Source organism: Salminus brasiliensis, chromosome 1 (assembly GCF_030463535.1).
Source record: "Salminus brasiliensis chromosome 1, fSalBra1.hap2, whole genome shotgun sequence".
In the NCBI taxonomy this organism is placed as follows: Eukaryota; Metazoa; Chordata; class Actinopteri; order Characiformes; family Bryconidae; genus Salminus; species Salminus brasiliensis.
This window is the reverse complement of record NC_132878.1, coordinates 69,805,459-69,812,958: the sequence shown is the minus strand read 5'-3', so window position 1 is coordinate 69,812,958 and position 7,500 is coordinate 69,805,459. Positions and strand designations below refer to the sequence as shown.

The 7,500-nt window shown below is 39.0% G+C and overlaps 6 non-coding genes across 6 annotated transcripts; all 6 read right to left on the bottom strand.

The window, feature by feature from the left end:
- Window positions 1-1,625: 1,625 nt before the first annotated feature.
- trnas-aga (transfer RNA serine (anticodon AGA)) lies at window positions 1,626-1,707 on the bottom strand. Its single transcript has one exon. It is a non-coding gene; the product is annotated as a tRNA-Ser (tRNA).
- A 260-nt stretch (window positions 1,708-1,967) lies between these two features.
- On the bottom strand, window positions 1,968-2,049 carry trnas-uga (transfer RNA serine (anticodon UGA)). The gene has a single exon. It is a non-coding gene; the product is annotated as a tRNA-Ser (tRNA).
- A 1,255-nt stretch (window positions 2,050-3,304) lies between these two features.
- On the bottom strand, window positions 3,305-3,386 carry trnas-aga (transfer RNA serine (anticodon AGA)). The gene has a single exon. It is a non-coding gene; the product is annotated as a tRNA-Ser (tRNA).
- A 2,020-nt stretch (window positions 3,387-5,406) lies between these two features.
- Window positions 5,407-5,488, bottom strand: trnas-aga (transfer RNA serine (anticodon AGA)). The gene has a single exon. It is a non-coding gene; the product is annotated as a tRNA-Ser (tRNA).
- A 1,403-nt stretch (window positions 5,489-6,891) lies between these two features.
- trnay-aua (transfer RNA tyrosine (anticodon AUA)) lies at window positions 6,892-6,973 on the bottom strand. The gene has a single exon. It is a non-coding gene; the product is annotated as a tRNA-Tyr (tRNA).
- A 260-nt stretch (window positions 6,974-7,233) lies between these two features.
- trnas-uga (transfer RNA serine (anticodon UGA)) lies at window positions 7,234-7,315 on the bottom strand. Its single transcript has one exon. It is a non-coding gene; the product is annotated as a tRNA-Ser (tRNA).
- Window positions 7,316-7,500: the final 185 nt, after the last annotated feature.

Below are 7,500 nucleotides of genomic sequence, written 5' to 3'. Positions count from 1 at the left end.
AAAGTAAAGGATATGTTCTAACATATTTCTGTTTTGAGAGTCTATAAACTCTATAAACTCCATTGTAAATCTGCAGATGTCAATTGAATCAATTCTTCTTCATATTCTAAGTCCCATTTAAAACATCCCTGTAGTAAGCAGGGATCAAACTTATGAGAGTAAGGTGATACTGGTGGACTCGTCCTTCACGACTACTTCTTCCGTCAAAGATTAAAAACCCACCCGTAATCGGCAGGAATCGAACCTGCGTGGGGGAAGCCTTCTTCTTATCGTTGAAATTTATTTTGCCATAAATTTGTTTTTAATATTTTAGATTAAGCCTATTCAGGGAGGAATAAATTGGTATGTCAACTTAACTTTTATTCCTTTAATGTTGTAGAGTAACAAAGTATCCTTATGCCAATACCCTGTACCACACCTAAGAGGAACCAGCAGCAGCTCGTCAGACATTGACTCGACACAATCAATTCAACATGTTCTGAGGAATGTTCCACTTTATTCATTGATGGATGGTCTAAGAAACTACGAAAAAATTGCGGTTTTGCCATTTCGCCTGCTGCTTCACGAACTGAGTCCCATTGAAATCCCACCCGTGTTCGGCACAGTTCGACCCTGTGCGGGGAGAACTGTGGTCAAGCTGTGAAATTGGCGCCCAATCTAAACAGCTTGTAATGACATTATATTTCTGTATTTGTTCATTAAATTAGACGTTTATATGCAAATTCAGGAAAAAAAGTCATTTAGATTTTAAGGTTTATGCGGGTCCTAATGGTTCATTTGGCCCGGATGCAGAGGGACCCGTATTACACAGTTTAGTTTTGCATCCTAGCCATAACTGGATGGATGCTAGTTGTCTTTTGAGAGTATCACTCAACTACTGAAGGTATTTATAACTTCTTATTATACGTTTTTTTTTTTTTTTTTATCTTCTGAGGATATTTTATCGGCTTAGGGATTTTTTTTAGATGCTTAGGGTATTTTAGCTGCTTAGAGTATTTGCTAACGTCTGAAGCATGTTAGCAGCTCAGAGTGATTTTAGCTAGTGATAGTATGTTTAATGAAGATATGTGTTTTTGTCCTTTACTAAGGTTGTCAGAGTTGTTTCAGCAGCTAATGGTACGTTTGGCTGCTGAGACGTCCATAGCTGCTGATGCTGTTTTTTGTCTTCGGGTATTTAGCTGTGCTTGGTATATGTTTGCCTGCTATGGCTATCTTTTTAGCTGCTGATGTTTTTTGTTTTACAGCTTGGGATATTTTACAGTTCTGTTATTCTTGTAAATCATTAAAACTGCCTGTTTGCATTAAATTATATTTAAAACAATCTTTTGCACATTATTTAAAGATGAATTGTAGATGTTTAGTTATCTTAGGATTTTTCAGCTACCAAGATTTGTTTGTGGCTATGTGTTGTTGCTGCTAGAGACATCATATCTTCATATCTGAGGGCACAGTGAGAAACTAAAGCTAAATCCATTAAAAAAAACGTTTATGTATAAGGACATTTCAATGATTTACACAAAGATTTGTAATTTTTTTTCACTTAAGTGGGTTTTTTTTCCGCATGCCCTCAAATTAAAGAGCTGTTCCTAAAGTATCTACATGTTGAGTCTCATTAAAAACCCACCCGTAGTCGGCAGGATTCGAACCTGCGCAGGGAGACCCCAATGGATTTCTAGTCCATCACCTTAACCACTCGGCCACGACTACTGCTTCGTCAGAAATATGTAGGATTTATGGAGAGGTTAGCTTGTAAGTCATTTCCATTGTTTTGCCTTAAGATTAGCAAAAACTCCGCCAGAACTCGATGCTATAGTTCACATGAACAGGAATAAGTCAAAAGATTCAATTCAACATTTTCTTTGGAAGTTTCTACTTTAGTCCTTGTTGGATGGTCTTTGAAACTCATTTGCAATTTCACCATGTTCAGTGCTGCTCCATATTCTGTGTGCGCCCATTAAAAACCCACCCGTAGTCGGCAGGGTTCGAACCTGCGCGGGGAGACCCCAATGGATTTCAAGTCCATCGCCTTAACCACTCGGCCACGACTACTTTCTCCCCAAAGTATGCGCAGTTTCAGGCGCAGTAAAAGTACAGGTGTGTCAGAGTCAATTGTCGCAGGTGTGTTGAAAAAACCTGATACAATTTGTAGCTGCAGTAAACCACACTCTCACTTTTCAGATGCAGCGTTTCAAAAAGAAAAGTAAAGGATATGTTCTAACATATTTCTGTTTTGAGAGTCTATAAACTCTATAAACTCTATTGTAAATCTGCAGATGTCAATTGAATCAATTCTTCTTCATATTCTAAGTCCCATTTAAAACATCCCTGTAGTAAGCAGGGATCAAACTTATGAGAGTAAGGTGAATCTGTATTTGTTCATTAAATTAGACGTTTATATGCAAATTCAGGAAAAAAAGTAATTTAGATTTTAAGGTTTATGCGGGTCCTAATGGTTCATTTGGCCCGGATGCAGAGGGACCCGTATTACACAGTTTAGTTCTGCATCCTAGCCATAACTGGATGGATGCTAGTTGTCTTTTGAGAGTATCACTCAACTACTGAAGGTATTTATAACTTCTTATTATACGTTTTTTTTTTTTTTATCTTCTGAGGATATTTTATCGGCTTAGGGATTTTTTTTAGATGCTTAGGGTATTTTAGCTGCTTAGAGTATTTGCTAACGTCTGAAGCATGTTAGCAGCTCAGAGTGATTTTAGCTAGTGATAGTATGTTTAATGAAGATATGTGTTTTTGTCCTTTACTAAGGTTGTCAGAGTTGTTTCAGCAGCTAATGGTACGTTTGGCTGCTGAGACGTCCATAGCTGCTGATGCTGTTTTTTGTCTTCGGGTATTTAGCTGTGCTTGGTATATGTTTGCCTGCTATGGCTATCTTTTTAGCTGCTGATGTTTTTTGTTTTACAGCTTGGGATATTTTACAGTTCTGTTATTCTTGTAAATCATTAAAACTGCCTGTTTGCATTAAATTATATTTAAAACAATCTTTTGCACATTATTTAAAGATGAATTGTAGATGTTTAGTTATCTTAGGATTTTTCAGCTACCAAGATTTGTTTGTGGCTATGTGTTGTTGCTGCTAGAGACATCATATCTTCATATCTGAGGGCACAGTGAGAAACTAAAGCTAAATCCATTAAAAAAAAACGTTTATGTATAAGGACATTTCAATGATTTACACAAAGATTTGTACATTTTTTTCACTTAAGTGGGTTTTTTTTCCGCATGCCCTCAAATTAAAGAGCTGTTCCTAAAGTATCTACATGTTGAGTCTCATTAAAAACCCACCCGTAGTCGGCAGGATTCGAACCTGCGCGGGGAGACCCCAATGGATTTCTAGTCCATCGCCTTAACCACTCGGCCACGACTACTTTCTCCCCAAAGTATGCGTCTCCAGATCGTAAAGTTTCAGGCGCAGTAAAAGTACAGGTGTGTCAGAGTCAATTGTCGCAGGTGTGTTGAAAAAACCTGATACAATTTGTAGCTGCAGTAAAACACACTCTCACTTTTCAGATGCATCGTTTCAAAAAGAAAAGTAAAGGGTATGTTCTAACATATTTCTGTTTTGAGAGTCTATAAACTCCATAAACTCTATTGTAAATCTGCAGATGTCAATTGAATCAATTCTTCTTCATATTCTAAGTCCCATTTAAAACATCCCTGTAGTAAGCAGGGATCAAACCTATGAGAGTAAGGTGATTCAAGGATTCAAGGATTCAAGGATTCAAGTAGACTTTATTGTCATTCGCATCACATGTGGTACATGGGGTGGAACGAAATTGTGGTACCCAAGGACCCAGTTTTACCCAGACAGCAGTACTTAAATAAATAAAATATACATAAATATATAAAAATATATGCAAAAATGAAAAATAAAATACAGAGAGAAGAGCATCAGTAAATGGAGAAGGTAGCAGCAGAGTGTATTTAAAGTGACTAGTGATACTGGTGGACTCGTCCTTCACGACTACTTCTTCCGTCAAAAATTAAAAACCCACCTGTAATCGGCAGGAATCGAACCTGCGTGGGGGAAGCCTTCTTCATATCGTTCAAATTTATTTTGCCATAAATTTGTTTTTAATATTTTAGATTAAGCCTATTCAGGGAGAAATAAATTGGTATGTCAACTTAACTTTTATTCCTTTAATGTTGTAGAGTAACAAAGTATCCTTATGCCAATATCCTGTACCACACCTAAGAGGAACCAGCAGCAGCTCGTCAGACATTGACTAGACGCAATCAATTCAACATGTTCTGAGGAATGTTGCACTTTATTCATTGATGGATGGTCTAAGAAACTAAGAAAAAATTGCGGTTTTGCCATTTCGCCTGCTGCTTCACGAACTGAGTCCCATTGAAATCCCACCCGTGTTCGGCACAGTTCGACCCTGTGCGGGGAGAACTGTGGTCAAGCTGTGAAATTGGCGCCCAATCTAAACAGCTTGTAATGACATTATATTTCTTTATTTGTTCATTAAATTAGACGTTTATATGCAAATTCAGGAAAAAAAAGTCATTTAGATTTTAAGGTTTATGCGGGTCCTAATGGTTCATTTGGCCCGGATGCAGAGGGACCCGTATTACACAGTTTAGTTCTGCATCCTAGCCATAACTGGATGGATGCTAGTTGTCTTTTGAGAGTATCACTCAACTACTGAAGGTATTTATAACTTCTTATTATACGTTTTTTTTTATATCTTCTGAGGATATTTTATCGGCTTAGGGATTTTTTTTAGATGCTTAGGGTATTTTAGCTGCTTAGAGTATTTGCTAACGTCTGAAGCATGTTAGCAGCTCAGAGTGATTTTAGCTAGTGATAGTATGTTTAATGAAGATATGTGTTTTTGTCCTTTACTAAGGTTGTCAGAGTTGTTTCAGCAGCTAATGGTACGTTTGGCTGCTGAGACGTCCATAGCTGCTGATGCTGTTTTTTGTCTTCGGGTATTTAGCTGTGCTTGGTATATGTTTGCCTGCTATGGCTATCTTTTTAGCTGCTGATGTTTTTTGTTTTACAGCTTGGGATATTTTACAGTTCTGTTATTCTTGTAAATCATTAAAAATGCCTGTTTTCAAATTATATTTAAAACATTCTTTTGCACATTATTTAAAGATGAATTGTAGATGTTTAGTTATCTTAGGATTTTTCAGCTACCAAGATTTGTTTGTGGCTATGTGTTTTTGCTGCTAGAGACATCATATCTTCATATCTGAGGGCACAGTGAGAAACTAAAGCTAAATCCATTAAAAAAACGTTTATGTATCAGGACATTTTAATGATTTACACAAAGATTTGTAATTTTTTTCACTTAAGTGGGTTTTTTTTCCGCATGCCCTCAAATTAAAGAGCTGTTCCTAAAGTATCTACATGTTGAGTCTCATTAAAAACCCACCCGTAGTCGGCAGGATTCGAACCTGCGCGGGGAGACCCCAATGGATTTCTAGTCCATCGCCTTAACCACTCGGCCACGACTACTGCTTCGTCAGAAGTATGTAAGATTTATGGAGAGGTTAGCTTGTAAGTCATTTCCATTGTTGTGCCTTAAGATTAGCAAAAACTCCGCCAGAACTCGATGCTATAGTTCACATGAACAGGAATAAGTCAAAAGATTCAATTCAACATTTTCTAAGGAAGGGTCTACTTTAGTCCTTGTTGGATGGTCTTTGAAACTCATTTGCAATTTCACCATGTTCAGTGCTGCTCCATATTCTGTGTGCGCCCATTAAAAACCCACCCGTAGTCGGCAGGGTTCGAACCTGCGCGGGGAGACCCCAATGGATTTCTAGTCAATCGCCTTAACCACTCGGTCATGCTAAATCTGTTAAAAAACACATTCAGCTCGTTGGCTTTGTCCAAACTGCCCCCAACAGTCTGCTACTTCCCTTTGAAGCCAGTGATCTGCCTCATCCCAGTCCACACCTCCTTTGAATTGTTTTGCTGGAGCCTACCCTCCAGTTTTCTCCTGTAGGCTTCCTTGCTCTCTCTCAGTCTCACCTTCAGCTCCTTCTGCACACTCCTCAGTTGTTCCTTGTCTTTTGATTGGAATGCGTGTCTCTTCTTGTTTAGAAGTTCCTTCAAGTCCTTGGTGATCCAAGGCTTGTTGTTAGGAAAACAACGCACCCTCCTGACTGGAACAATAGTGTCAGTGCAGAAATTGATGTAGTCCGTGATGCAACCTGTCCTGTTGTCAATGTCCTCACCAGATGATTCACACAACACCTCCCAGTCTGTGGTCTCAAAACAGACCTGCAGAGCCTCCTCAGCCTCTGGTGACCACTTCCTGATCACCTTCCTTGTCACAGGCTGTCTTAGAACCACTGGGCGGTATGTGGGTGTCAGCAGAACCAGGTTGTGATCTGATCTCCCCAGTGGAGGTAGGGCAGAGGACCTGTATGCATCCTTAACATTTGCATACAGAAGATCCAGTACTCTGTTCTCCCTGGTAGCACAGTCAACATACTGGTGGAACATAGGCAGCGTGGTTGAGAGTGACAATAGGAATAAGTCAAAAGATTAAATTCAATTTTCCAAGGAAGGTTCTACTTTAGTCCTTGTTGGATGGTCTTTGAAACTCATTTGCAATTTCACCATGTTCAGTGCTGCTCCATATTCTGTGTATCTTAGGATTTTTCAGCTACCAAGATTTGTTTGTGGCTATGTGTTGTTGCTGCTAGAGACATCATATCTTCATATCTGAGGGCACAGTGAGAAACTAAAGCTAAATCCATTAAAAAAAACGTTTATGTATAAGGACATTTTAATGATTTACACAAAGATTTGTACATTTTTTCACTTAAGTGGGTTTTTTTTCCGCATGCCCTCAAATTAAAGAGCTGTTCCTAAAGTATCTACATGTTGAGTCTCATTAAAAACCCACCCGTAGTCTGCAGGATTCGAACCTGCGCGGGGAGACCCCAAAGGATTTATAGTCCATCGCCTTAACCACTCGGCCACGACCACTGCTTTGGCAGGTTTATGTAAGATTTATGGAGAGGTTAGCTTGTAAGTCATTTCCATTGTTTTGCCTTAAGATTAGCAAAAACTCCGCCAGAACTCGATGCTATAGTTCACATGAACAGGAATAAGTCAAAAGATTCAATTCAACATTTTCTAAGGAAGGTTCTACTTTAGTCCTTGTTGGATGGTCTTTGAAACTCATTCGCAATTTCACCATGTTCAGTGCTGCTCCATATTCTGTGTGCGCCCATTAAAAACCCACCCGTAGTCGGCAGGGTTCGAACCTGCGCGGGGAGACCCCAAAGGATTTCAAGTCCATCCCCTTAACCACTCGGCCACAACTACTTCCTCCCCAAAGTATGCGTCTCCAGATCGTAAAGTTTCAGGCGCAGTAAAAGTACAGGTGTGTCAGAGTCAATTGTCGCAGGTGTGTTGAAAAAACCTGATACAATTTGTAGCTGCAGTAAACCACACTCTCACTTTTCAGATGCAGCGTTTCAAAAAGAAAAGTAAAAGGTATGTTCTAACAT